A 19110-nucleotide genomic window follows, 5' to 3' on the forward strand; every position below is an offset into this window, starting at 1 on the left:
GGAAGATATGTAGTATCATTAATCTTTAATCCTGAGTTTCCTCAGGAAATTAATTTAGGAATCTCGAGGACAATAGTGTTGAAACAGTTTAAGAAAATGGAAGGGTACTGGAAATACGATCGTTACTTACTCTTGCTATTTGCCACATCTTTCAGTTTTTAAACCGGAAAGTAAAACCACCAGACTTAGAGTGGTGTTTAACGCCCCGAAAAGGACCTCAAATGGTAAAAGTTTGAATGACTGTTTATTTGTAGGACCTTCTTTGCAAGCAGATTTGGTTAGTTTGATTTTAAGATAGCGACTATTTAAGTTTGTATTTAACTGTGACATTTCTAAAATGTATAGGCAAATTAGAGTCCATTCATCTCACACTCCACAGTGGGGCAGAATGGAAATTTTTTGGAAATAAATCTGGCATTTCTAAACGGCTGATCCGATCGGGATAAAATTTCACGTGAGCGTAGCCAAGGAGTATTCGAGTTTAAGTTTTGAAGATGAACACCGCAGATGCCCCAGGGACGGAGCTGTGGCGGCTCAAAGTAGGGTACCTACGACATGTAAAATTTTTAAACTCGTGCCATTTTTTTGTTTTTCGCCCAAATACAAAAATTTTTATATTTGCTATTTGCCACATCTTTCAGTTTTTAAACCGGAAAGTAAAACCACTAGACTTAAAGTGGTGTTTAACGCCTCGAAAAGGACCTCAAATGGTAAAAGTTTGAATGACTGTTTATTTGTAGGACCTTCTTTGCAAGCAGATTTGGTTAGTTTGATTTTAAGATGGCGACTATTTAAGTTTGTATTTAACTGTGACATTTCTAAAATGTATAGGCAAATTAGAGTCCATTCATCTCACACTCCACAGTGGGGCAGAATGGAAATTTTTTGGAAATAAATCTGGCATTTCTAAACGGCTGATCCGATCGGGATAAAATTTGGCGTGAGCGTAGCCAAGGAGTATTTAAGTATTTAAGTTTTGAAGATGAACACCGCAGATACCCCAGGGACGGAGCTGTGGCGGCTCAAAGTAGGGTACCTACGACATGTAAAATTTTAAACTCGTGCCATTTTTTTGTTTTTCACCCAAATACAAAAATTTTATATTTTCTGAAAGCGCTCGACGAGATCTTGAAAAAACATGTTTGGACATACTACTTATCTCTTATAATATCCGAGTTATAGGCATTTAAAAATTTAGTGATACAAAATTTACCATACCTTGGTCCGCCTTTTTTTGAATACCGGGCGTAATTTTGGACCAAATGGACTCAATTTTTTCTTGTTAGTTAGAAAACAAAATTTCCAATAATATACAAAAAATTTCAGATCAATATCATTTACAGATCCAAAAATATACGTTTTTTAATTTAAAAATTCAAAAAATTTTAGATTTTTGCAATTTTATAGTTTTCTAAAAAGGTATCTTTAAGCAGAACGCTTTGGCGTAAAAAACTTGTCCTATTTTTTGAAAATGTTGCCACTGCGTCCTTCCGAATATGACCTATTTTTTATCAAAACTTCAACTTTGGGCGACATGTTCTAAAATCCCAAAGCTAGGATCAGAAAACTGAAAGCAGTTTTGGAAACCTCAATATGTTTTCTTTTTACTCCAAAAGTATTTTCCCAGCCCTGAAAGAAATGTGGACCCTATGGGCAAAAATGTAAAAAATCCCATTTTTGGGATTTTCATTCCTATTTTTGGGAATTGCGGGATGCCCTTTGACCTTTTTAATTTCTTTTTTGCATTTTCTTATTTGAAATGACAAATTTAACAAGCGTTGAAGATTTCATTGAGTTTTGTTCATAAATAAAGATTTTGTCATATATTACATATTTGTTAAATTTCTAAAACTATGCTTTATATCAAAATTTTAATAGGGTCGCAGATAGCTACAACAATTTAGTCTATATTTATCCCTTAATATCTTTTTTTAGTTAGATATGGAAATTTTCGGCCCTTTACAAAAAATTTCAAGCCAATATCTCAATTACAATCAAAAATATGTTCATTTAAACCTGTATCCTTTAATTTCATATTTTAGTATTAAATATGACAGAATATGTTTAAATCTTATATTTACCTATTTTCTATTTGTTTGCTTATCCTTATAATTGAAAGGTCCTATTATGCTTAAATTTTCAGAAATTTATAACTATTTTTTACCTAAATTTTTTCGACAGATCATTTCGTTCTGTTTCGTTTATGATCATGTAGGTAAAAATATATTGATAATTTCGATTCATTCACTAATAAGAAATATCAATGACTGAATTACAGGTTATAGTAATATAGTCCTAAATGTTAATAGGTAGACAGTTCGTAACTTTTTACTTTGGAATACCTGTATCGGAAATGACAAGAATTGGTATATAAGTAAACTTCTCAGATTTTAAGTACCATATTTAATACATCTACAATGAAGATTACATTAAAGTATGAAGAGTTGTGTTCCGTTTTATGGAGTGTATCTTCAAAAGGGTCAGAAAGAATTGAAGACATTTCAAATTATATAAAAACTACATATAGTAGAAAAGTAGACAAAACAGGCATATCAAAAATTGAAAACTTTTTGATGTAAAAAGTAAGTCTGTGGATGGAAATCAAAAGAAATTTCGATTAAAATTTTGTAGTTGGATGGAAACTACTACGGAAATCTCAACTTACAACACATCAGCAGGAGCGCCTTGCAAGTCATACGAAGACTTATGTTCAAGGTCAAAAAAAAGAGGTTCACACAAAAACTTTTTTCAATCTCAAATGAGGAAATTGCTGATACATTTAACGAAATGCTGAAAAAGGAAAATCAACCTATGGATGCCGTACATATTGCAACTATTCTTCCTAATGCATCACCAAGACGACTTAAGCGAATTGTGGAAAGTATACCAACTCCAACATCACAATCAAATTTTACTGAAGAGGAAGCTATAGCGCTTATGTTGGAACTGGGTCTCAGTCGAAATAAGTACCAAATATTAAGGAAAGCTCTCCATGAAAAAGGACACAATATATTACCATCATACAAGGCGATCCAGGAAAAAAACAAGCTATCCTACCATCACCTATTGCTGTTAATGATGTGGAAGCTTGTATTGATATATCATCTTTGCTCGAAAACACAGCATCAAGAATTGTGTCAGACATTTCAGAAGACCAACTAAGGAAAATTCATAACTGTGATGTTGTCTTAATGTGTAAGTGGGGATGTGACGGTTTATCAGCACTTCCAGAATACAAACAAGCTTGTGGAAGTCGGACATTAGCAGACTACAAAAGTGTATTTATGTCGTTCGTATTCCCTTAATCCATCATCGTCAAGCATCGGAAATTCATTTGAAGATATATGGATCAATACAACTCCGGGTTCAAAAAATTTTTGTAGACCCATTGGATTAGAATATATAAAGGAGTCAAAGAAAACAACAAAAGATTTAGTGGAATATTTAAAAGATGAAATAAATGCACTGGAGCCAATTTGCATAAAAATAAAGGAATTCTCTATTAACGTATCATATCAGCTAAGCTTAACAATGATTGATGGAAAGGTCAGCAATAACATAACAGAAACTTCTTCCTTCTGGAGATGCTCAATATGTAATGAGAAAAAGTCGCAATTCTCAAATATAGACAAAGCAGAAGTATTAATGAAGAAGTCCTGTCTTTCGGAATTTCACCACTTCATGCCAGAATACGATTTTTGGATTACTTTTTACACATAGCATACGACCTCAAATATAGAAGTGTGCCAGAGAATCTTACTAAATCAACAAAAAATAATGAAGAATTGAAAGAACTGAGAGCTGCGGAAAAAAGCAGAATCCAAGAAGAATTTAAAGTTCAGATGGGATTAAACATCGACAAACCACTTCCAAGTTGCGATAGTACAAATGACGGTAATACGGCGAGAAGGTTTTTCGTGATTTTGAAATTACTTCAAAAATAACTGGAATCGACAAGGAGTTGCTTCGAAGAGTTAACATCTGAAATTTCTAAATTACTTGTATCTCTGTATCCATGGAGGGAACTAACACCAACAGTAAACAAAGTATTGTGTCATGGTCAAATAATAATTGAATCGAATATTCTTCCACTTGGAGAGTTAACAGAAGAAGCCCAGGAAGCGAGGAATCGAGATTTTAAGCATGTTCAACTTTTCAGCTTAAGAAAATGCTCCAGGCAATCACAGAATGAAGATATTTTTAATAGTTTACTTCTATCTTCTGATCCTGTTCTTTCAACTATGCGAAAAAGATGGATTTGTTATGAAACTCTATCATCTCAAAACGAGGAAGATTTAAAGGACTTATATTACCCTCAGGATATGTATACCGATATGACAGATTATTTTATAGAAAATAAGTAGTGTTAGGAATTAACTCTATAAGTAGGTTGTAAGAATTAATTGTATTATGTTTAAGATAACCAGTTCAAATAAAAAAAAGCTATTATACTAACTGATGATATAGTATTAAATTGTGTTTTATATTTCGGTGGGCGGAAAGGTGGTTTGTGTGGGGAGATTAAGGTGTTGTTGTGCGTGGCTCATAATAAAATTATATTTTATATATATATTAACTAAATTTTATTTAAAAATTTTTAAATTGTCCAAATATGTTATTCAACACCAAAATGTATGTTCTGTCATACTCAATACTAAAATATGAAAAAGATGAAATTAAAGGACACAAGTTTAAATGAATATATTTTTGAATGTAATTGAGATATTGGCTTAAAATTTTTGTAAAGGGTCGAGAATTTCCATATCTAACTAAAAAAAAGATATTAAGGGATAAATATGGACTAAATTGTTGTAGCTATATGCGACCCTATTAAAATTTTGATATAAATCATAGTTTTAGAAAGGAAACAATATGTGTAATATATGACAAAATCTTTATTTATGAACAAAACTCAATGACATCTTCACCGCTTGTAAATTTGTCATTTCAAATAAGAATTGCAAAAAAAATTTAAAAGGTCAAAGGGCATCCCGCAATTCCCAAAAATCGGGAATGAAAATCCACAAAATGGGATTTTTTACATTTTTGCCCATAGAGTCCACATTTCTTTCAGGGATGGGAAATACTTTTGCAGTAAATAGAAAACATATTGAGGTTTCCAAAACTGCTTTCAGTTTTCTGATCCCAGCTTTGGGATTTTAGAACATGTCGCCCAAAGTTGAAGTTTTGATAAAAAAATAGGTCATATTCGGAAGGACGCAGTGGCAACATTCTAGTCTATAGTCTAGTCTATAGTCTAGTCTATAGTCTAGTCTATAGTCTAGTCTATAGTCTAGTCTATAGTCTAGTCCATAGTGTAGTCTATAGTCTAGTCTATAGTTTAGTCTAGTCTATAGTCTAGTCTATAGTCTAGTCTATAGTCTAGTCTATAGTCTAGTCTATAGTGTAGTCTATAGTCTAGTTATAGCCTTAATGTATGTCAAATGTGCATTCTGAACACACAGAGTTTTATAAAAAATTACAACATTTAAATTTGTTTGAATTCTTAATACCAAAAATTTAAACTCTGTTTGTAAATCAAAGTTCAACAACAACGAAAATGAAAAGTTAATAAAAAGAAAAAAATATTTTTGCAGTTAAAGATTATATGTATTATATGTAAAAATTGCGATGAATTTATTTAAAAAAATACATATTTTTTATGGATAGCTGAAATTTCACGTACGATCCTTAAAATTGGTCAATGAGTAAGGTAAAATTTTGAGTCTTTTGACATGTTTAAACTTCTCACAAGAGAGTTGAATTTACATGGAACTCGTAGATGTGAGAGAGTAATTTGTGAGAGTCGGACTACTTGTTATACTTTGGTTGAAGGTAAGGAGGTTTACAATAATTATTTTAAACTAATTATGGTTTAAATGTGGTGACAATATTCATCCCTTGAGATTATTCCTCAATTATTTATTTGTTTTACATCAATTTTTAAAGGTACATATTGCACAAATAAATTTTTATTCTTTCTAATAATTAAAAAAAAACTTTTTACATTTTGTGACAGAAAAAAATTCTTTAAAAAGGGTTTTAAATTACAGGTTATATACATTTGTACATACACACGTATTACTTTACAATTCGAATCTATTCTTTTTTATTATATTTATTATTATAGAAAAATTTACTTTACGCTACATTTCCTGGTGTCGTTAAATATATACATATGTAGGTATGTTTATGTTTTAAAACAACTCACTTAGTAACATTTAAATAACATACAACGGTAAAACATTTATGGTTAAAGGGAAGACTGTTTATTACTTTGGCTTTAAGGGATTTCATTTTATTCCTTTGGTTTTTTATTTTTGCTTACTAAGTTCCATTGTATCACTGGCAACACTTTCCTTCCTTTCGGTAATCAATACAATACATTTACTTGTGACCTTTGGCTTAAGTTACCCGGTCCTTTTTTCGTTTTGCTTTATTTTACTTTTCCTTAAGTCCCTTTTTATTTTCATATTTTTATTTTAATTTTTTTCTATTTACTACTGTTTCATAAAATTTCATTTTTCATATTTTTATTTATTTTCAGACAATTTTTTTATATTGTTATAAAATATTAAATGCTTTTATTGTATTAAAATTGAATTCGTTTCACTTTTGTTTTTCGTTTTATATTTTACTGTGTAATTTTTTCTTAGTTAAAAACATAAAACATTTTCACGAAATGTTTTTGGGATTTACCAACGTTTATAATTTGCGTGGCAGAGTGCAGGATAACGATGGACATTATGCTTTTGGTTTTAAGATTGTATTGTATTGATCTTTGTGTATTTGGTATAGTATTATTTTCTATTTATCATTTATGTATGTTTTAAATACATATTTAATGTCATGGGTTAGCTTTAACAAAATCAGATTTACCCCCGTTTCCTTAGAGACTGACCCTTCGATTTTTATTGGAAAATGTATACCAATATTAAAAATTAATGAAAATATATGATAATAATTATTTGAATGTGTTAAAAACACATCACAGGTTTACTATACAATTTTTCATACAGAATTTGTTAATAAACGTTTAATAAATTGTTATGAATTAGGTAGATTATATACATATACGAATATATCTATTGTGGGAGGTGTTTTATTTAGATGAAAGAAATTTTTTCTATATCTCTAAACATTCTATTTAAGTTGTATGAGGATTCTAAAATGTTGGCCATAAGAACAGTGCTATATTTGGTGATGTCCAATAGTATATAAACATGAGCTAAATAACTGAATCCAAACTTGCAACCACATCCCTATCTAGCGTATTTCGAATGTCAGTTAAAGAGATGAAATCTGAGCAGTTTGACAAAGAGTCAATGCGTCCGAAATAGACAGTGATTTCCCTTTGCGGTTAACCACCAGTAAGCGTGGATGAAAACTCACTTTAGTGTGCAATTTGTAAAAGAGAAAAAAGATACACTTAAAACCCCAAACGTAATCCTTCTGCCGTCTCTTCAGCAAGCACATTTTAAAATAGCTAGTCACCTGGATTGTCTGTGGCTAGGGGTAACCTTAAATGGTAGGTTAACTAGGTAGTTCTTGACTGTCCGATCACATTGCTGGGAGTCCTTCAGTGCTTCAAATTAATTCATAATAGTCTCGCGTGATAACCTAGTTATTATCCGTTCCGTATAACATAAGAACAATGACAATATATTTAGTTAACTCCACAGAACTTTTCCGTCAGTAGCTTTAACTGACTAAATAAATATAATTTTCAAATAAACTTGAAACATTCAACATTGAGGTTTCTGAAATATTATTTAAATATATAAGCGATTTAGCTTATAGAACATTGTCCCTATTAAGGACTAAACAATCAACTTTACACTAAATGAGAAATTTCTTTAATTTGCAGCAGGTTTTTAAGTTAAAATATTATTCAAGCATTTATTTTTAACTTTCAGTGTTAACATAATAAGTATCAAACATAAAATTCATATTACGACAAATAACTTAAAGAATGTTTTGTAATATACAATTATTGTGAACCAATAAACAACAAAATGTTGTACTAACATATACACACACTAACTAATCAATATATTTATACAAATATTGACCAATTATAACATGAAAATGCTCTCAACACAAAATGTTTAATTTTTGAACCTTTTGACCATAATATTTACTATTTGCTTATGGTTGTTCATAGCCTTTTACTTTTAAGATATTTTATTCTTATAAAAGTATGTAGTTTGAAATGTTTTATTTTTGTTGTTTTTTATTTCAGCAATGGTCGAATAAGCTACAATTTTGTTGTATGTTTCAATATACGTTTACTTTTTTCTAATATTAATGAGCTCATTTATACACCTGGACTAAAAGAATTATTACCTTATTAAACTTTTATGAGTTTTTGTTTAGGCAAATAGCCCAATACAGCGTTGCGAAGAAATGTTTCTTTCAATGTGGTAGAAAAATAAGGTTTCATTTAGTTATATTTGTCTTAAAAGTAGTTAATAAGAAAAGTTCGTTAAAAATATTAATAGATTACATATTAGCTCATAGACATTTTCCATAAGAATTTTTCAAACATTCCTCGTACCTGCTTCAGTAGCTTGTAAACAACTTATCTTCCTATATTAAGTATTAACAAATATCGATAAGGTAAATATGTAGATATTTGTATATATGTGTGCTAAACATAGAAACCTAATAAGTTGATTATATATTCTGTGAGTTTCTAGGGTAATTTTAATTTTGAGTTACTAGCCACATGTATACATATTTATTTGAGTATTTTTCTCGTAAAATTACTTATAGAATTTCAATGTTTTTACATTCATATTACAACTACGCATTATATTTAATTATGTTTCGGTGTGTTTTTTTCACAATAAATAAGCAATACATAGCCTTTTTCCCTTAATTTAGCTAAGGATTTCTTTTTGTTTGTAAGCGTGTAAGGAAAGCATCGGTCACATGAAACCGTCACTTCGTTTATTTCAATTCAAAAACACAAACACGTGCAATTATTTTAGCCAGTCTGGACATCATACACTGAATACACAATTATATTTTTTTCTAATAGATTTTGTTTGGATTTTTTTCGTTTACTAGAAGTTTTATAATTACATATCGAATGAGAAATACATAAATTTTTTTACACGTTTTTTTTAAGACTTAAGGTTTCCTTTACCTTATTTATGTAACACAGCTAAATGTGTACAGTCGATTTGTTGGAATTTAAAACTTTTTTTCAGTTTGTGCATGAGCAATTTTTAAACTATTAATTTAGTTGGTTTTGCAAATTTTCAAACAGTTGAACCTTCGAACCGACTAACTAACTAACTAACTAACTAACTAACTAACTAACTAACTAACTAACTAACTAACTATCTAAATAACTAAATAACTATATAACTAATTAACTAAATAACTAAATAACTAAATAACTAAATAACTAAATAACTAAATAACTAAATAACTAAATAACTAAATAACTAAATAACTAAATAACTAAATAACTAAATAACTAAATAACTAAATAACTAAATAACTAAATAACTAAATAACTAAATAACTAAATAACTAAATAACTAAATAACTAAATAACTAAATAACTAAATAACTAAATAACTAAATAAATAAATAACTAAATAAATAAATAACTAAATAAATAAATAACTACATAACCAAATAACTAAATAACTAACTTACTAACTAACCAACTTACTTAATACCCTACTAACGTTTATTTACCTATTTGGCACTAATTCGTCTTTCGTCACGGATGTACTCTTTATAAACGATGATAAGTATAATTTTCACTTTAGTGCCTTTTTTAAAGGCGAGAGATGACACTTAAAACTTAAGCTTTTTATCTCTCCCTTCGTAATCTGTCGTAGGTAGTTTTGGACTGTCCGACCGAATTGCTAAGTTAAAAATATTATTTTCATTAATAAATTACACACTAAAAGTAATTGTAATTAGAAAAAATTCATTTAAAAGTGGATGTAATTGGTTATTTAATTATATAATTATACCTTACATGTAATTGCAATTGACCATTTAATGAATTACTTTATGTGATCGTTACACCCAAGCCCAATTTTTATTTATGAAATCATATTATTGAAAATGTAAATTGTATTTATGGAAAAGACAAAATGGTTATTCACATACAATTTGGTGGAGAGATTAATGTTTAATTTATAGAGTTTATATGTGTATCGTTAACATTGATGTAATTTCGTGAATATGGGCAAATCAAAATCTGTGTTCCTTTTGAAGAGCATATCAACAAAAATGAAAAAAATACATATTCCATAATAATAGTGTAGGGTATGTTAATAAAAAAACCCTTTATCATTACTTTCCTAAATATTTGATGTCATTGTCTTATTACCTTCGTTAGAAATGACGAGGGTATAGAAAGGACGTTTCATTATTTATAAGTATTCATCTGGAACATTTAAAGAGTTTCGCAAGCAATAAATTGTAATTTTTAAATTATTGAGGTGGTTAAATTACTTTAAAATTTATAAATAGACTAGCGTAATTTGAAGAACAATAAAGACTAAAAAATATGCTTCTTGCTGATTCTCTTTTATTCAGATCTATACATGTTAAATTTCATATTTCTATCTTCAATAATATAAAAATTCGAAAAATACAATTTAAAGAACAAAAAAGTGATAACAAGTAAGAGTGTTAAATTCGGCTATGCCGAATCTTTTATACCCACCATCAAATCACTGTTATATAAAAGAACTTTGATATTTTGAATATTTTATTATTATATATCGATATTAATGAGAACATCAGGGTAATATTTGAAAGAGGTCCATTAATGGGGGTATGGTCAATTATAGACTGATCCACATAAAATTTGGTGGAAAGGTTTTGGTTCCTAAGATACATACTTATGTAAAATTTCTTCGCTATATTAGTATTTTTACGCCCATAATTAACATTAAAGTCGTTTTCTGAAGGGGGCCTTATATGGGGGAAGGGTCAATTGTGAACCGATCCACATAAAATTTGGTAAATTTTGACTTGTATAAATCTTACTTCTGTATAATTTCATTGCTATAGTCCGATTTTTAAGCCAGTAATGAGCATTAAAAAAATTTATGGGGGGACTTCTTATGGGGGGTAGGGTCAACTATGGACCGATCCACATAAACTTTGGTAGAGAGATATTGCCTAGTATAAAACTTATTTCTGGGAAATTTGGTAAAGAGATTTTGGCTAGTATAAACTTACTTCTGTTAAATTTCAACGCTTTAGTCGTATTTTTAAGCAAGTAATGAGCGTTACACAGTGGTATAGGAAAAAAAAAGAGGGAAATAATTCGGTAACTTCTAAACGGTTAATCCGATTTTAATGAAATTTGGTATGCACAAAGAGGAGGTGTTGTCGATCAAATTTCATCGCTATATTCGTTTGTTTAAGCCAGTAATGAGCATTAAAGTCATTTTCTGAGGGGGACCTTATAGGGGGGGTAGGGTCAATTATGGACCGGTCCACATAAAATTTCATAAAGAGGTTTTGGCTAGTAAGAAACTTACTTATGTCAAATTGCATCGCTATGCTTGTATTTTTAAGCGAGTAATGAGCGTTAAAGTAATTTTTTGAAGGGGACGTTATATAGGGGTTAGGGTCAATTATGGACCGATATACATAAAATTTGATTGAGAGATATTGGCTTGCATGAAACTTTTGTGTCTCAAATTTCATCGCTATATTCCCATTTTTAAGCCAGTAATCAGCTATTTAGTCATTTTCTAAAGGGGACCTTATATAGGGGTAGGGCCAATTATGGTCCTATGTCCGCCATAATGCAGAATTATTTTGCAGATGTCAAAAAACTGACCTATGCGAAATTTTGTGTTATTTGCTTCATAAACAACGAATTTGTGAATATTTGAAGCTATTTATACAATATTCCGGGGGTACATTTATGTGGGGCTATGTGAAATCGTTGACCGATTTTGCCCATTTTCAATACCAAACATTTCTGATCAATAAAATATATTTTGGGAAAATTTCATCTCAATATCTCTTATTTTGTGGACGCTATCGTGCCAACAACAGACAGACGGACAGACGGACAGACGGACGGACATGGCTAGATCGTCTTAGAATCTTACGAGGTCCCAGAATATATATACTTTATGGGGTCTTAGAGCAATATTTCGATGTGTTACACACGGAATTACAAAATCAATATACCCCCCATCTTTTTTGATGGTGGGTATAAAAATATACCATTTATAAATTTTCATTTAATTAGAACTGTGATTTATGTGTTTTGGTTCCAAAGAGTAAAATTGAAAAAAGTAAATAAAGGAACATGTATGTTAAAATGTTTGTTTCTAGATTCAATCTTGTGTTTTGTAGAGAACATACATAAACTCTTCGGAACGATAGAGTTCCAAAGTGTCACCTATAATCAGAGACTGAAAATAACGAGTCCACTTTGTTTTATAAGGTTAATTGCTGTTATCACCATTTATCACCTTTATGTAAGATTTTTTAATAAGTTGTTGAGAGAAACCAAACAGAAGAACAAAATAAATCTCTACAATTGATTTTTATTTTGTAAACATTTGGAATTATGAAATAGTAGAATAAATTCTAACTTTGTGAAAAGTTGTAATATAAATGAGTAACATTCCCTCCATTTCGCATAGGAATACATATTTTTGAAAATAAAGTTCACAAAATATTTCCCATTCAAAATACCACAGATATAACTCATACGATTCTAATCTGATTACATTTGTTTCGGAAAAATTCCAAAATAATAAAAATTTTTAACAACATTTTTATTTAGTAGCATAACGAGTTATTGCAATAAGTCCTTTAAATATTTAATTACATATAAATTAAAAATTTGCGTTTGAACACTTAAATTCAAAATACTTACAAAATATTCAATTTCTTTATATAAAAGAATAACAAAGAAAATATTAGCCCTTCTTCCATTACTATATTATGTAAAAAATCAAATATTGTCATGAATCTTAATGTATTTAAAATTTTGTAACAACGTAAAAACTTGGCCTTGAAAATTATTTACTCTCTTTCTGTTATTATTATATTCTTAATAATTTTGCAAATGTATTTTTTGAATAGCTGAAAATGTAGACTGTGTTTTTTCGTTTTTTCATTAACTACAGAAAATACAGTTTATGTGACCTTTAAGGTCAATGCCGTTGTGTTTTCCACGTTTGTTTATCATTGTGTACTTTTTTGTATTATTGGATCAAGGGTGTTATTTAAAAGTTTTTTCATTTTTGTCAATCAAATATGCTGGTGGCAATATTTACTAAAAGTTTGTAGACATTATATAAATATGTGCCGCTATACTAAAGTTTCAAAATTCTAAGTATGATGTCAGAGACAAGGTGATTTGATTAAGAAAGTTAGTGAGTAAAAGTTATAATTTCAAGCTGTCCATCAAATAAAATTTCATTATTTTTGAGGTTTTATTTTTATAAATTTTTTAGTTAAACAAAATTTTTGTTTTATTTAGGTCTTTAATATTTAGTTTATAATTGTAGCTTACTTTGTGATTTCAAATTTGTTGGTCTGTAATTAAAAGAAAAGCCTTTATTTTATTTATATTCATGTAGATAAGTTTAATTAATTAAGTTTTTGTATATATAGTACATAATTTAATAGTTTGTATAAATTGATTTTGTCTACAATGACCGATACGACTTAATTAATGAATTTGTTTGAATTATTTTCCATTTACAAAAAACAAATCAATTTGGGTTCTTATCAACCCACAAGAATTTCTTTAAAAACACAAACATTTGTGGTAGATTGGTCAGCACAACATACTACAGAGAATTCATTCTTTAGCTGCATTGTTTGTATGTGGAATAAACTTCCTGCAGAAATATTCCCTGCCACTTTCAATATAAGAATATTTAAATAAAATGTTCTCAAACACTACCCCCTCTGTCCACCATCACATAACTTATTTTCCTTGTTCCAAAAAAATGCTTGTCATAAGTAGGGATCATATTCTGAGTGCTGGTCAAATAAAATAACAAAAAAAATGCTCTTTAGCTAAATTATATGATTACCTACCATTGATTAAGAAGTATTTAAATTTGATCAATTCTTCGTATATAGTTACATTAAATAATAAGTGGCTAGACATAAAAGTGAAAAGGTAGATGCACAACAAAGCAATGCATTATATATTCTGCACCAAATCCAAAAATCTTCTATATCGGAAACAATGCACTATTCAAGATAAGTCCTTTATTATTAAAAATAAATTATATTTAATTTCATAACTTTCGTAGGTTATCATATGGTCGGCCATGCATGACTATACTTTCTTACTTGTTTTATTTATCCTTCATAATTGAAAATATTTTGCAAACAATTAAAAAATTTCTTGTCACGTTATTTAAAATTAGAACATAAAGATAAAAGAATTTCTATAATAATATCATTAAAATTTTTTTTACATTAGTTTTAGCTTCTTTTTCAATATCACAGCGTATACGTTATGCGCACATCACTCATACGCAGCCACATACTTAGCACTTATAGCAGTTATTAATGGCAAATGGCAAATGTATAAATTAAAAAATCGAGTGAAAAAAATACAACAAAAATGGAAAAAACACATCCTTATACAGATTATTTATAACGCAATTTATGCTCGATAAGGCGCCAATGTAATAAAAATGAATTATATTTTCAGTTCAAATTCAAACACATTCACATATATACAGCGATAACAAGGCATACGTTATACATACATTATATTAATATATAGTAAAAGATATTTTCAGAGGAATATATACATATATACTTGTATGATAACTAAGGGCATGTATCTAAATACATATACACATGTATATGTGTGTATATTGACAATCATATGAATTGTGAATTGTTTCAAAAATGTATTTGTTTGTTTTTTGTACAAGTATTTGTAAGAATCCTTGCTTAACAAGACATAAAATAAATGAAACTAAAATCTTTCCATACAAGTATGTATTTGTGTGTAGATTGGGTTGTATGTGGTATAGAAATAAAAAAAACTGTAACTTTAGATAGCAATGTAACGTAATGGTGCTAGAAATAAAAATTAAATTCACTTTTATTTTTATACGCACGTGATTCAAATTGATGATAGAAAATAATAAATACTATGAATACTTATGTATGTACCAGCATTCTTATATAAATTTTGATTTTGTGAATGTGTGTTTTTATTTTTTTTTAACAAATAAAACATAAGGTAGTACTTGTTTTAAGAGTATTCAAGTAAGCACGGTGGATGTAGGGAATAACACAGTATCATGATAAAATTTTTCTACAGCAACACCCTAATATCAACATTTATACTTATACAATGCAGAAAAAACATACAAATGTATATATAAAGTATATAACATATATATCTGAAATACATGTTTGCAACATAAACACATAGTTATATAAAATAACATAATGGCAGCCAGTGTGTGGGTAATGGTCATTAACACATTTTAAGTATAAATATCAGTCATAATATTCCTGTGTCGACAACGCGAACATGAATTAGTATTTTATTTTATTTCATTAAATTTTATTTTTATTATTTATATGCTCATGTTCATACATATAAAAACATTTAATAAATATATAAAATATGCTAAATTTTATACATATATTTATTACTTTTATTCTAGTTATTATTTTTTTTAAATATCTATTTTAGATTTAAACAATAATAAAGTTTTATTTAATGATAGATTTAGGAAAATATTATTAAAATATAAATATAATTATAAATTAACATTTTAAAGGTTTTATATTTACAAACTATTTTTTTTTATATAGGTTTAGAAATTTCCCAAAAATTATTCTTTGGCATATTTTAATTACATTTTAAGTTAATTTAAAGCGGAAAATTGTTGGAAAACATCCCAGCAAAAACTTTGTAATGACTTGTAATTTTAACCTACATATAAAATTTACTATAAAGCATTTTGGTTGAAAATTTTACAGATTACTAAAAAAGTTTGTAAATGCGTTTAGATGGGAAAAATGACACTTTTTTTTAATGAGGCTTTAAGTATTAATTATTGCACTATTTTATAGCAAAATTTGTCTTTCCAAAAAGATGGAAAAACTCAAAATTGGTTAAAAAACCTTTGAGTTATTAAAATTTCTCCCGAGAATTTTGTAATACTGAAAACATATAAAAGTAAATATAAGAAAATTTTTATTATTTTTGAAAAGTTTTACAAAATAATACTATGTTTATCTTTATAAGGTTCATAAATGTGCTAATACGAATTTTTGTTCAAATTGGATAACGCATGCTTGGTTTAGTCTGTGGTCAAAAAAGAGTCATTATTTTAACAGCGTTTCCAAAACTCCATTTTCAAACTTAAAAAATTTTTGTTAAATTTTATAATATTTTTTTAATAAGAATTAAACACAGAAAGAATGAGCTTAATACCTCTCATAGTTTTACCGTACCTGCGATTTGAATTTGAAGGATTTCGGGAAAAAGGCAAATTTTCCCAATAAATAAGTAAAAATTATATTATTTCCAATTGTTGCTTAATTTCGATCAAATAAATTGGGATTATTATTTCCGAGTCCATGGAAAGTTAGTTCTGATCAAATTTCCGAAATTAAAAATCATTGAACCTCTAAACACCGGGGTCAAAATCAAAATTTTTAACAACTGTAAAGTTTTAAAATATATGTGATAATGTTAGACTATATAGCAAGAATTTCAGCCTGTAAAACTTTACTGTTGTTGGGAACTTGCTTAAGCTTTTAGCATATATTAACCACTCGCTTCTAGAAGGAAATCTAATATTAAAAACTCGATAAAAGTCCGTGTCTATGGAATATTTTGAAATTTTTTATAGCATATAAGTGGCATAGAAATGCGAGTACAACGATGAAATTCGACATAACCAAGTTTTGTATGAGCCAAAATGTGTCTTCCAACTTTTTTGACCCTACCTCCATATAAGGATTTCTTCAGAAAATGGCTTTAATGCACACTACATGCTCAGAAATATGAGTACAGACATAAAATTAGGTGTGATGTGATTTTAAAGATTATTATTTAGTGAAGCCCTTAAGCCCTCATTAAAGGCCCCTTCAAAATATTATTATATTAAAGTGAACATCTAGTTCACTTTAATATCTAATAATGTTTTTATGTTGGCTACATAAGATTCGGCATGGTTCAAAGTTAAAATTTCATCCCATTATCACATCTCTCTTCACTTTTGTATTACAGTGTTATTATATTAAACAAACTTTACTAAATCATGGTTAAATAAATCTTAAATATCCTGAGCAAATTCCTGGTTATTTAAATAAATTATTATTATTTCCATTTCTACTCATATTTCTGGTTATATGTATGCTGATATTCATTTTAAATAAATCATATCATATACATTTTTTACAATATTAAATCTTTGTAAATAAATTGATATATAAATCAATTTGTGAAATTTATTTAATGAATTGCGCATTCACTTTAACAGTGAATTAACTTAAAATATCAATTTAATATTTTCTCTTAACATCAAATATATTTCAATATTTTGCAGAAGATTTCTAAATAGGGTAAATATTATCAAATTAATTTTTCAAACTTCATATAAAACTTAGTTGGTACAGTGTTTTGACAAATATTAAAACACATATATAATATATACAGTTTATAAAACTAATATTTATATAAATACAAATCATGTGGTGAATGACAAAAATCAAATTTAATTTGTTCATAGTTGTGGTTTTACGATGGTTAAATAATCAATTGCTTTGTGTAAATATTAAAATATTTGATTAGATTTTATATATTTTTTATAAAATGTATAAAAATATACGATTGACTTATTCTAACATTTAAACGTTATAATTTGAATTTATTTGATGCGAAAAGTAAGGTGTTAGTTTTGAAACACACTGAAATATAATAATTAAAAAATGTTGTTTGAATACTAATACTACAAGAATAAAATACATTTCTATGTTTTAATAGTTTTTGTACATTTAAGTTATATTAACCTTTTACATCTGTGTGTGTGTGTTTAATAAACAACCCTCCTTATTTAATTTTGTCAAATGTTACTTCATCAATTGACAAATTCACCTTTACTAATTCAAAACCACCCATCTACACAACAATAGTTAGTGAAAATAAAGTTCTAAATAATTGCAAATTTTTTGACACTACGCCCTCACATAAGACCACAGTTATTGCTGTATATATCACACATTTAAGTTGTTGTAATTAGCCATTGTTATCTGAAATGCTTATAAGATTTTTTTTATATTATTTCACATCTTGAATTTTTCTACTCTCTTACCGCTGTTGCATGCATAATGTCTGTAACTTTTAAGGGATTTCATTCTTTCCTTTTTTAAGTAGTAAAACATACATAGACTTATAGCTTTTGTTTTGTATTAGTATTTGTTGTAATTGTGTTCTTTCCCTTTGGTGTTTTATTCTTTGACTGAAAGTCATTTTTCTTATACTTTTTGTTTTTATTGTTGCTGTTTTATTAAGATCCCTTTACAAGGACATCATCACACATCGTTTATCACTTGTTCAGTTGTCTGTCTTCCTGTTGTATATTCATTGTTTCTACTACTGTAGTTGTTAGTTATATCTTTTACTTTTGTGTTTTTTTATATTGTCTAATACTTTTTTTTGACATGTGTGTGGGTGGAAGTGAAATGAAACATAGAATTGAAGAACTATTTGAAAATTATGTACTTTTTGTACTCCTCTTTAAAGTATTAGGTGTGAATTAGTACCATTTTAACATTTTATAATATCAATTCACATTCGAGTTATTAATAATTTCAAACTCGTTGTAATTAATTTTTATTTAATTTAATTAGCACTAAATACCAATAAAATTAAAAGAAGTAAATTTTTCTTAAATGTTTATTACTTTCTAAACTAAACTACCTCAAGACGTATGCGTAATATTTCACATAACAATGATACAATAAAATGTTCTTACGTAAAAACTTTATTTTACATTAGGTGGATTGAAAATATATATTTTTTCCAGGATTAACTTCTATATAGTGGATAAATTAGGTGAAATCGATAATTGTTAACCATTTCAAAACCACAGTAAT

The 19110-nt window shown here is 28.0% G+C and overlaps 1 protein-coding gene across 5 annotated transcripts in view; it reads right to left on the reverse strand.

Annotated features, from left to right (window-relative positions):
• The window catches only part of LOC124418523 (homeobox protein 5-like), a 245940-nt gene that overhangs the window by 48881 nt on the left and 177949 nt on the right, over positions 1 to 19110 (reverse strand). For 4 of the 5 annotated variants that reach the window (XM_046945131.1, XM_046945129.1, XM_046945127.1 and 1 more), the window contains one exon: positions 13529 to 13551. The exons of the other annotated variant lie outside the window; for it this stretch is intronic. The gene's annotated coding sequence lies outside the window, so the exon portion shown is untranslated. The remainder of the gene's footprint in view (positions 1 to 13528; positions 13552 to 19110) is intronic. 5 annotated transcript variants of the gene reach the window in all.

This window comes from Lucilia cuprina, chromosome 2 (genome assembly GCF_022045245.1).
Source record: "Lucilia cuprina isolate Lc7/37 chromosome 2, ASM2204524v1, whole genome shotgun sequence".
In the NCBI taxonomy this organism is placed as follows: Eukaryota; Metazoa; Arthropoda; class Insecta; order Diptera; family Calliphoridae; genus Lucilia; species Lucilia cuprina.